Source organism: Procambarus clarkii, chromosome 1 (assembly GCF_040958095.1).
Source record: "Procambarus clarkii isolate CNS0578487 chromosome 1, FALCON_Pclarkii_2.0, whole genome shotgun sequence".
Lineage (NCBI taxonomy): Eukaryota > Metazoa > Arthropoda > Malacostraca > Decapoda > Cambaridae > Procambarus > Procambarus clarkii.
The window spans coordinates 3,368,354-3,380,942 of NC_091150.1; the positions used below are offsets into that span (position 1 = coordinate 3,368,354).

At 38.5% G+C, this 12,589-nt stretch overlaps 1 non-coding gene across 1 annotated transcript; it reads left to right on the forward strand.

The window, feature by feature from the left end:
- Positions 1 to 2,433: 2,433 nt before the first annotated feature.
- On the forward strand, positions 2,434 to 2,504 carry TRNAP-AGG (transfer RNA proline (anticodon AGG)). Its single transcript has one exon. It is a non-coding gene; the product is annotated as a tRNA-Pro (tRNA).
- The last annotated feature ends 10,085 nt before the right edge of the window (positions 2,505 to 12,589 follow it).

The following is a 12,589-nucleotide window of genomic DNA, read 5'->3' on the forward strand; positions in this document are numbered from 1 at the left end:
CTACATAGCCTTCCCGGTTTGGTGCCTTCTGTTGATAATTACTTACTTGATACATTAGGTGGGTTGTATAGACTCAAATGTTCTTAGTTAGGTAAAAGGGCTTAGTGTTTAGAGGCTTATAAATTTTATGAACGGGGGACAGGTGCAGGTCAAAGCTGTTGAATGCAGGAGCAGGTATGTGGATCCCTGCCCACATAGCTGAGCGTCGAGGGTGGAACCCTGTGTTGGTTAGAGGAATATTATAGAGGACTATTAAAGGAATCACTTGGCCTTCCTCGTGAGGCACACTGCCACATGCTTCGTGTGTCGCCAAAACAATGCAGTATTGTGACACTTAAGGCAACGGTAGTTAATCAATAGCGGCTTGCTGGGGTGTCACCAGAGAAGTGTCGCGATGTCTTCATAGGCATGAGAGTCTCACGTGAGGCAAGCTACGGTGGGGTCTCCTTAACCAATTGTTCACCATGTGCTCCTCACACAGTCTAGTTTATACTGTGTTCCACACCTTTTCCAACTCACAATGTGTTCCTCCTCGAGTCCTTCCTCTCCCTGTTTAGTTTATCCCGAAGGGGGACTCGTGTGAGGCGAGTCTGGCTACAAACGCTTTTCCAGTATACTTTCTGCAGGGATTCACGTGCTTAATTTCAGAATAGATACTGTCAAAAATTTACCTCAGGCTGAATGTTATAGGTTCATGCCCTTTATTATCAACTGGCGCGACAGTACATGGTGACTGTAACAGTCTGATGCCTATAATACGCCTTAATTGATTAACGTTCTAAGAGTTGATCAGAGGAGCAGCTAATTTAATGCCACTAATATTATATAATGTCAAGATATTTCCTTGTGGTGGCGCAACGCCACCACAAGGACAAGGATTTGAAATTTGATGGACGAAAGGAATATTCGTGAACCAATTGGATTGTGGAGGATCGAATACCAACTTGCGAACTCGTGTAATGGTGCATTGTGAATTTGCCAAACCGAACACAGGGTTTAACTACGCCATATAACTTTGGTCCTGATTTAGACAAGAAGTGAGAGACGTTTACCTTGACTTGTGTCTTAGGTTTAAGATGTGGGTGGTTCGCCACCGGTTTGGTGAGGATCGTGTTTTGTATGTTGTCCTGTATGCTATAACCTCATTTAGCTATGATGTCTGCGTTGGAAGAGACTACTTCACACTTGGGAAGGTTTAGGAAGAGACCCAGGCTGACTTCTTGCTCCTCTATTTTTGTGATGTCTTCCAAGAGGTGGTCTAGGGGGCCAGCTATTGTGACATCATTCAAACACCAGATGTTGAACTCGCTGGAAGCTTTCGGTGATTTCTTTTAAGACTAAGCAGAAAGAACAGTAGCTAGAGGATCACCTTGCTCAACACCTTTTCGTCGTCTGATTTCGTGATCGCCAAAAAACAATTTTGTTTCCTCACTGTAGGAATACCGAATGAACGGGTAGAGGGGCCGGAAATAGCTATGTGCAACACAGAGCACTGCATCTCTTCTGACTATGTTAAAGGAATTTTTAAAGCTTAGTTTGAGCAAGGCCTTTTAGTCATAAATGTTGGTGATGTATACTCGTGCTGCATGAACAGCCGCTTCACAGCCTTGGGGGGATAACAAATCTTAGCTGAATTGGTTACAGGATTTCAGCCGCTTGCTGGCTGACAACCCTCGTGGCAGCCTTGGCAACCAGGCGTCGGAGAGTGTTGCCAACAAGGAATGGCCTGATTCCCTCATCCTTCTTGTTGAGAGCACATAGGGAGACACCAAAAAAGAGGGGCCTGATGACCTCAGGTATACTACTAGCCAGGCACGCATTGATCAACCTTTTGAGTTCCAAAAGAAGATCTTCTGCAGCATCACCAACCGTGGGATTTAACATTTGCTTTATGGGTTAGGGTTTAATCCTGTAAAGCCGTCTGCTAACCCAGGTGGAAAAGAAAAAGCTGCTTTGAAGACCTCAGATTCACCATCAGTTAATGGGTCTGAACTAGTCCCGGCTGGTGGCGGTACAATGTTCTCGTCTCGAGGGGCTTTGGGTGGGTGCTTGCCTTGCATGGCTCGTGCTGTGGCAGAGTTTCTAGCACCAATTTTATCGTCACTGGTGAGGACTCGAGTAGCACTTGAGGTATTTCCCTCTTCAATTTTCTTGGAAATTTGTGCTCTGCTTTTGTACGTTTCTGATGTGTTGTTTCTACATTTCCGCAAAGGGTGTGTTTTGATCCAGAAGGCAGGCGAACTAGGATATACCCACCTTGGGTATTCATTTATCGCCCTAATGACCGAGAATGCAAGTAATTTGTCTCTCCTTGGAGGTACGGTGAGGCAAACATTGCCAAACAAAAGGAAATTAGGCCTTGCTTAAATATTTTCTGGAGTGTCATTGACCTTTTTTGGAAGAAATACATGATCTGATATATTTATATATATAGGCCTGTTAGTCTAGTGGTATGATTCTCGCTTAGGATGCGAGAGGCCCGGGTTCAACTCCCGGACAGGCCCGATAACCATTTTTGTCGATAGCACTGTGACTATGTTCTAGACTTGTAATTGAGGATCCTGAGCTCGATTTCCGCGCGGTACGAAAATGGGAGTTTAATCCATTTTAACCGGTCTCTACTTTGGACCGGTTAGTCCCAGGTATAGACCCAAACCGGTCCATACCTCGCACAAATATCCTAAACTCCCACCATGAATCACATAAGACCATCCCCAGGGTTAGTCTGTCATTACTCATCTATTCACACACCCACAACAACTCGACTATACACAACCGTTAGAGCTGGCCCATACCTTGCTCTGGATCCCTCATCTTCCCTGTCGTCCGACTGTGGACCTGCACCTTCTGTGGCCGACATCCTCTCCGATTCTATTCTCAAGCTTGGATCTTCTTGCTTGAATGTGGTCGTTGTCCGACCACGTCCCGCCTTGACACTCTAAAACAAATCAATCTGTCTTTGGCCTTGAATACCTTGATCAAAACACGCATTGTTTTACACATGTAATGGTTATTTCCTCAACTATGTTTGATCCGATCCTGGTCCACTCCTCGGCGTGTAAGTGTAATCCCACACACACAAAAAGACCTGAACTCTGTTAATGCACATTAAGCAGTCGCCAGCCTCCCAATGTACAGCTTGTAACATAGAAACACAATAACTATTAGTTCTTACTCATTGGCTTGAGATTATAAACAGATGCTTCTAAATAAAATTTATTTAACATATAACAGCAGAGAGGCTCTACAAATCAGACAGATTACCACAGGAACGGTAAGCCATATTTAATATTAACAGACGATTCCTGTTCTCATCACACTAAAAAATGCTAGACTGTTCTTAGTGTTGATCGTTTATTCAGATGTGCTAAATATCACGCTGCGTTTTTTTTTATTAAGATATGAGGTACATCTGCATTAGTGCAGCTACCCTAGACTATATGAAGTGAAGTACAGTGTGTCAAAAAAGCTAACTAGGTGATGCTAAAAAATCCCCATCACACAGGATGGTTAGTCATACAGAGGCATGTTATAAGCAGTCTGCACTGGCAGACTCCGGATGCATTTTGAGGATATCAACAACACAAGATTGAATAAGGTAGCAGTGGTAATACAAGTCCCCATCTCGCAGGATGGTTAGTCATACAGAGCCATGTGTTTAGTAGCACGCTGCGTTTGCACATGAAAGTTACCAAAACTCTACGGTCATAGAAACCCATATTTAACAATCACACTGTGGGTAAATACTGCTCAGTGGAAGAATTAGTTAAGCAGTATTAGGATTTCAAGCAGACTAAACAGAGCAGAAGAAGTTGTTAAACACATATGGCAAAATCTTACTGAAGCGACCATACGAGTCATAAATACTCATACTCCGCCCAAGTAAAACAGAAACAAGCAACACCTAGTGGGCCAGCCAGAGATTTAGGGCCCGCACTGGAATATCCCTGCAAAAAAAAAAAAAAATGTTAAGCAGGAGGAGTCATGGTCAGACTGGGAGGTTGGACCCGGTGTTCACGTGGTCACCAGTTCGAAATCTGATTTATATACTTCAGCTTCCAATTTTTTCCATATATTACCAAGATAATTGTTTAGTTTGAATCTAACACAATTTTTTATTTATTTAATAAAATTTTAAATATTCAATCATTTTTTATTTATAAATTCTAACAAGTTTTATCTATTCACTTTTTATCACATTAAATTTATTTGTTCAATTATTATTTATTAATCCAATCACACTTTTCTCGATAGTTAATCACCCATATTTATCTGTCTAATCACCTTCATTAATTATTCAACCGCTTTTGATTTATTTATAAAATTACGTTTTATTTGTTTAATCACTTTATGTCCATCTGTTTAAGAACTTTTTAGTTATATTTATACTAATCTTTTATCGATTTATGATTCAATATTGTGTTTATTTACATATTAGCAATGAAATATTTATATCGTGAAATTATTCTACGTTAAACCCTTTTCTCTCATTCATTACTAAAAACTCAAATCTTACAGATATAATTTCTATCGTGTTATCAATATTTAAAAAAATCTTGATATGTACAAAAATTACCTTTAGGTTTTAGTAATAGCTTTACCTTTATTCAAGAAGAATTAATGATTAGGGTGAACACTAGGTAAACACATAGAAGTGAACACGTCTAGGTGAACTTGTCTAGGTGAAAGCGTCTAGGTGAATACACTAGGTGAAAACATCTAGGTGAATACACTAGGTGAACGCATAAGGTAAACATCTTACCTATAATCAACATATGCCAAAAAATATTAATTAGATAAATACAAGGTTCAAAAACTTTGTTGATTTATCTAAAATAAATTGTATATATAATTGTAAATATACTGATGTATCCCTTTTTTTATCTAATCATTCAACTGGGATTCCTACCTTGCGATCATTACTTAAACAAAGATGAATAGTACAAAATCAGCTTAAAGTATCTGTAATACTTAAACTTTAAACAAGATGAAAGACTGATTATTAGATTGAGAACATCTATGTGAGCACATCTTGGTGAGCACATCTATGTGATCACGTCTAGGTGATCACGTCTAGGTGAGTACATCTAGGTAAACATATATGACTATGTACAACCTGTGCAAAGATTAATATTTATTAGATAATACAAAGTTCAATAACAAAATTATATACTTTAAAGAACTGGTGAGAACAACTGTGTACACTTCAATTTACTTAAATTTATTAGATCTGTGCTGCTTATAAAATACGTTTGTGTTCGATCCCCGATGGTTCAAGTGCTTGGGCACCGTTACTCCACACCGTCTTCTCGCTTCTTACTGAGTCCTTGTTCGAGCCCCGATTGTCCAAGTGGTAGCTTTCCATTCCTTCACTTCGTCCTTATATCTCCCAGATGATCTAAATATCCTTTTCAAGTGCTATATAATCATAGTGACTTAGTACTAGTGGTCAGACTGGGAGGTCGGACCCGGTATTCACACGGTCACCAGTTCGAACTCTTTGTATGTAGTAAGAGGTTTATCTATTCCACATATTAGCTACAAAAACTTTAGTTTTAACCAAATACTATTTTTCATCTATTTAATCCAATTTCATATGTTTAGTCACGTTTTATTTATCAATTTAAGGAAGTTTTATATTTTCTTTTTGTATCACATTATCTTTATCTGTTCAGTCATCATTTATTTTTAATCCAATCACCCTTTTCTAGATATTTAATCATGTATATTTGACTGTTTAATTGCCTCCATTAATTATTCAATCGCATATAATTTATTTCCCTAGTTTGAACTCGTTCTTTATATCTTCCCTTTTCCATTTAGTTAATAAATAATAGTTCATTTTGAATTATTCAATCGCAATTTTCACCTATTTATATTTTCATTACATATTAAATGTTCAATCACGTTTAATTTGTCAATTACAGCAACTTTAATGTATCTATTTACATAATTATATCTATTTTTTTAAAACATTATTTATTAATTCAAGTACAGCAACTTGAAGTATCTATTTACATAATTATATCTATTTTTAAAACATTATTTATTAATGCAATGGCCCGTTTTTAGATGTTTAATCCCTTATATTGCTCTAGTTAATCACCTTTATTAGATGTTCAATCAAATTTACTTTGTTTTTTCCGTCACGTTTGATTTATTCATTTATTTGTTTCAGTTTAATTAATTGTTAGTTATACTTTCTATTACCTTTTGTTTATTTAATCAATCGCTAACTTTTTTAATTTACATATTAGCAACAAAACATTAATATGGGGGTTGCAAATCTCACAGCAAGTTATGTTTTGCAACGTTCTCAATACCATCTTGTGTTCCAACACTTATAACTCCTCATTTCAGTGTTTGAAAACTCACAACTTTTTTTTAAATTTTCCAACACTCACAACACATTATTATTGTCTAGCCACGCCCAAACACAATATTCCTGTACGTTGCAACACTTACAACATGTGTGTCCAATCGTGTGAAGACCGATTTTTTAGGATATATATATATGACAACTTTTAACTAAAGTCAGGTTTTCATTCACGATTCCTTCCTCTCTTGGGTCAATAAAGATATGTAATTAAAACATTTTAACAAAAACCATTAGGAAATTGTTTGTCAATTAGTCCCTTTTCACTGAAGTCCTCAATATAAAAAATAACTTCAAGAAATTTTTATTTAAGCTTCGGCCAAACATTTGAAACCTAAGATAAGAAAAATCTCTGCCTTACGTTCATTACTAAAACTATATAAAATGTACAAATCAGCTTTAAGTTTAATTAATACAGAAGCGTTAAGTAAGAGGACCTCTGTTTATTAAGGTGTTGAAGCTGTTATTGTATGCCCATAAACAATCTATTCAAACAAATTATTTATTTATTAAATAAATACTAAGTTGAATATCTACCAGACATACCTTAATAAATTGGAGAAAATAACTTCGCACAGTTCGCATTACTCAGTTTCACTGAGATCTATGGTTTATAAAATATGTTTTCTGATTCAATCCCCGAAGACACAAGTGATTGGACACCGTTTTTCCACTCCATACTATCGCTTCTTTCAGAGTCGGCGTTCGATCCCCGATAGCCCAAGTGGTTGAACACCGTTCCTTCACTTCGTCCTCACATCCCAGCCCATCCTAATGTCCCTTCCATGTGTTATATATTCATACTGGCCTGGCGCTTTCATCTCATCATTTCCTTACCTTACCTTACATCCTCTTCTCATAAAGATTAATTTTCCTTCCCGACTTTCTCCTTCACACTCCTCAATTGTCAGTTGATGATGTATGGTGAAGTGGATGAATGTAAGACTGATGAGTTCTTCATTAAACAGGAAGAGTCGTGGCCAGACTGGGAGATCGGACCCGGTGTTCATCTGGTCACCAGTTCGAGCTTCATGATACCTTCCTTTTTTCATATATTGCCCAAATAATACTTCAGTTAGAATTATTGAGTCCTAGTTCTCCCTCAAATTACTCCCCTTTAATGTTTATCATTTTTATATGTTTATTACAACAACTTTTATTTATCTATTTATCTCATTTAAATTATTTCATAAATCATCATGTGTTTATTAATCCATTCAAATTTCTTAGATACTTATTCACCTTATAAACTATTCAATGACATTGGATTTATTTATTATATCACGTTTATTTTGTTTTCTAATTACTTTCCATGAAAGTAATTATGTCTACCCAATTGTATTCAAATTGAGATTATTAACTAGACAAGTATGCAAGTATTAAGTAATAAAGTGTTCAAAGTATTGCAACACTTAAGTATGCGAGAGTTAGGTAATGATGTGTTGTAAGTTTTGCAACACAATAATAACGTGTGGTTAGTGTTGCAACGAATACATAAAATGTTATGAGAATTGCAATATATAAAGAACTTTTCGTGAGTGTTGCAACATCCATCGAAATAACGTGTTGTAGGAGTTGCAACACACAACTGGTTTTTTTTCAATACTCACAGCATCTCATTTCTGTGCTGCAACACTCGCAACACGCTATTCATGTGTTGCAACACTCGCAACATGTGTGTGTTCGTCTGATGTCGGTGTATTTTTGATTCTCTATATGTAGACTTTCATTTCCATCAAGGTTGTCATTCAGGATTCTTTCCTCTCTAGTTTCAATAAAGAAATTTAATTAAAAGTGTTCAATGCCGTAACTTCTTGAAAGGTATTGATCATAATATTAATCTTAAATGACTCTGATCTAATATCTAATGAAATATTATAAACTGGCGAGACAAACTGTGTACACGTCAGTTTGCTTAATTTTATTAGATCTGTGCTGCTTATAAAATACGTTTGTGTTCGATCCCCGATGGTCCAAGTGCTTGGGCACAAAGTACAGGGACCTGACTGCTGAGCGGACAGCGGTTCGGATTCGTAGTCCTGAGGTTTCAGGTTCGAGCCCCGGAGGAGGCTGAAACAAATAGGCAGAGTTTCTTTTACTCTGATGCGCCTGTTACCCAGGCCTGGTCGATGACCGAGGCCGCGGGGACGCTAAGCCTCGAAAATACCTCAAGGTAGCAGTAAATAGGTACCTGGGAGTTAGACAGATGCTACGGGCTCCTTCCTGGGGATGTGTAACAAAAAGAAGGAATGGTAGAGACCGGGCCGCGGGGACGCTAAGCCCCGAAATCTAATTACTTAAAGAAAATCTACTTAATTATAACTTAAAATAACTTAAATAATAACTTAAATAACTTAAAGACAAAGTTTAGGGCAAAAATTTGAAAGTTATAAGTTGAAACACATTGTAAAATCATGTTCCATGGATCTGTTTTTGTTCTGGGTTTTAAACACCTGTGGACAACTAAAAGAAAAATCTTAATCAAATCTGTTCGTCAATTATACTAATGTATCCCTTTTTTCTGTAATCATTCAACTGCGATTCCTACATCGCCATCATTAATAAAACAAACATGAACACTACAAAATCAACTTAAGGTGTCAGTAATACTTGATCTTTAAACAAGATGAAAGACTGATTATTACAGTGAGAACATCTTAGGGAGCACATCTATGTGATCACGTCTAGGTGAGTACATCTAGGTTAAAATCTATGCCTCTAAACAGCTTGTGCAAAAACCAATATTTTATTAGATAAGTTACAAGTTCAATAACTAATTTAAATACTTTAAAGAACTGGTGAGAACAACTGTGAACACTTCAGTTTCCTTAAAGTTATTAGATCTGTGCTGCTTATAAAATTCGTTTGTGTTCGATCCCCGATGGTCCAAGTGTTTGGGCACCGTTACTCCACTCCGTCCTCTATCTTCATGCAGAGTCAGTGCTCGATCCCCGATGGTCCAAGTGGAAGCTTTCCATTCTTTCACTTCTGCCTTATATATCCTAGACGATCTTAATATCCCTTCCAAGTGCCGTATAATCATATTGGCTTAGTATGTGCGCCTGACAGCTGAGTGGACAGCCCTTCAGATTTGTAGTCTTGAGATTCCGGGTTTGAACCCCGGTGGAGGCGGAGACAAATGGGCAAAAAGTTTCTTTCACTCTGATGCCTCTGTTACCTAGCAGTAAATAGGTACCTAGGAGTTAGACAGCTGCTACGGGCTGCTTCCTGTGTAACCTTTTGTAACAAAAAGGAGGACTGGTCGAGGACCGGGCCGCGGGGATGCTAAGCCACGAAATCATCTCAAGATAAGCTCAAGAAGGTAGTACTTTCACCTCATAATTAACTTACCTTGCCTTACCTCGCTTCATAACAGAGATTCTTTTCCTTACTGATTTTTATTCTCATGCCTACAATGTCTGATGTATGATGAAGTGGATGAATGTATGACTGATGAGTTCTTCATTAAGCAGGAAGCGTCGTGGTCAGACTGGGAGGTCGGACCCCGGTGTTCACGGGGTCACCAGTTCGACCTCAACCCTAGTTGTGAGAGCTTCCATTCTTCCATATATTGGCCACAAAATACTTTAGTTTTGATCTTAAACTATTTTTCATTTATTTAATAAAATGTTAAATATTCAGTCTCGTTTTATTTATAAATTCTAGCAAATTATATATTTTCTCTTTTTATCACATTATATTTATTTGTTCAATTATTTTATATTAATCCAATCACCCTTTTCTAGATATTTATTCATGTATATTTATCTGTTTAATCACCTTCATTAATTATTCAACCGATTTTGATTGATGTATTAAATTACGTTTTATTTGTTTAATCTTTTTCTGTTCAACTATTTAAGAAATTTTTAGTTATATTTTTATTAACTTTTTATCGATTTATGTATCAATATTGTTTTTATTTACATGTTAGTAATGAAATATTTATGTCGTGAAAGGATTCAAAGTTAAACACTTCTTGAAAATAATAGTTGTGAGAGTTGTAACTTTGCAACACAAGAATACCATGTTAGTGTTGAAAAGCAGGAATAATGTGTTGTGTTTTGTGTGTGTTCCAATACACAGCAATATTTTTTAAATGCAAAACATTCCTGTGTTGCAATAACCACAACTCGTTATTCCAGTCCTCGCAACACCTCATTCCTGTGAAGCAACACTCAAAACACCTTATTTCTTCGTTGAAACACTTTTATAACACTTTTTGGTTGAAACACTTACACGACATTAGCTACATAGCCTTCCCAGTTTGGTGCCTTCTTTTGATAATTACTTACTTACAAGGCATTATTCCTGTGTGTTGCAACACTCACAACATGTGAATGTATCAGTGTTATGTCTGAGTATTATTGCTTCTCTTTGAATGTAGATGAAGGGAAAATATTTGAAACATAAATTATAACACGTTATAAAATAATTTTCCCTCCATCTAGTGTTTCTGGCTTTCAACACTTGAGGCCAACTATAAGAAAAGTCAATATCTGATCTATACGTCAAATACACTGATATTGTCTCTATTTATTCTCATTCGTTCATTACTAAAAAACACAAATCATACTGATAGAATTTCTATCATGTTGTCATTGTAAAAAAAATCTTGAAATGTACTAAATCAGTTTTAGGTCTTTATAATATTTCAGCTTTAAACAAGAAGAAACACTGATTATTAAGGTGAACACTAGGTGAACACGCCTAGGTGAACACTAGGTGAACACGTCTAGGTGAACACTCCTAGGGGAACACTAGGTGAACACGCCTAGGTGAACACTAGGTGAACACGCCTAGGTGAACATTAGGTGAACACGCCTAGGTGAACACGTCTAGGTGAACACTAGGTGAACACGCCTAGGTGAACACTAGGTGAACACGCCTAGGTGAACACTAGGTGAACACGCCTAGGGGAACACTAGGTGAACACGCCTAGGTGAACACGCCTAGGTGAACACTAGGTGAACACGCCTAGGTGAACACTAGGTGAACACGCCTAGGTGAACACTAGGTGAACACGCCTAGGTGAACACTAGGTGAACACGCCTAGGTGAACACGTCTAGGTGAACACGTCTAGGTGAACACTAGGTGAACACGCTTAGGTGAACACGCCTAGGTGAACACTAGGAAGAACACGCCTAGGGGAACACTAGGTGAACACGCCTAGGTGAACACTAGGTGAACACGTCTAGGGGAACACTAGGTGAACACTAGGTGAACACGCCTAGGTAAACACTAGGTAAACACGCCTAGGTGATCACGTCTAGGTGAACACGTCTAGGTGAACACTAGGTGAACACGCCTAGGTGAACACTAGGTGAACACGCCTAGGAGAACACTAGGTGAACACGCCTAGGGGAACACTAGGTGAACACGCCTAGGTGAACACTAGGTGAACACGCCTAGGTGAACACTAGGTGAACACGCCTAGGTGAACACTAGGTGAACACGCCTAGGTGAACACTAGGTGAACACGCCTAGGTGAACACGTCTAGGTGAACACGTCTAGGTGAACACTAGGTGAACACGCCTAGGGGAACACTAGATGAACACGCCTAGGTGAACACTAGGTGAACACGCCTAGGAGAACACTAGGTGAACACGCCTAGGTGAACAATATGTGAACACGCCTAGGTGAACACTAGGTAAACACGCCTAGGTGAACACTAGGTGAACACGCCTAGGTGAACACTAGGTAAACACTCCTAGGTGAGCACTAGGTGAACACTAGGTGAACACGCCTAGGTGAACACTAGGTGAACACTAGGTGAACACGCCTAGGTGAACACTAGGTGAACACGCCTAGGTGAACACTAGGTGAACACGCCTAGGTGAACACTAGGTGAACACGCCTATTTGAACAGTAGGTGAACACGCCTAGGGGAACACTAGGTGAACACGCCTAAGTGAACACTAGGTGAACACGCCTAGGTGAACACTAGGTGAACACGTCTAGGTGAACACGTTTAGGTGAACACTAGGTGAACACTAGGTGAACACGCCTAGGTGAACACTAGGTGAACACGCCTAGGTGAACACTAGGTGAACACGCCTTGGTGAACACTAGGTGAACACGCCTAGGTGAACACGCCTAGGTGAACACTAGGTGAACACTAGGTGAACACGCCTTGGGGAACACTAGGTGAACACGCCTAGGTGAACATTAGGTGAACACTAGGTGAACACGTCTAGGTGAACACGTCTAG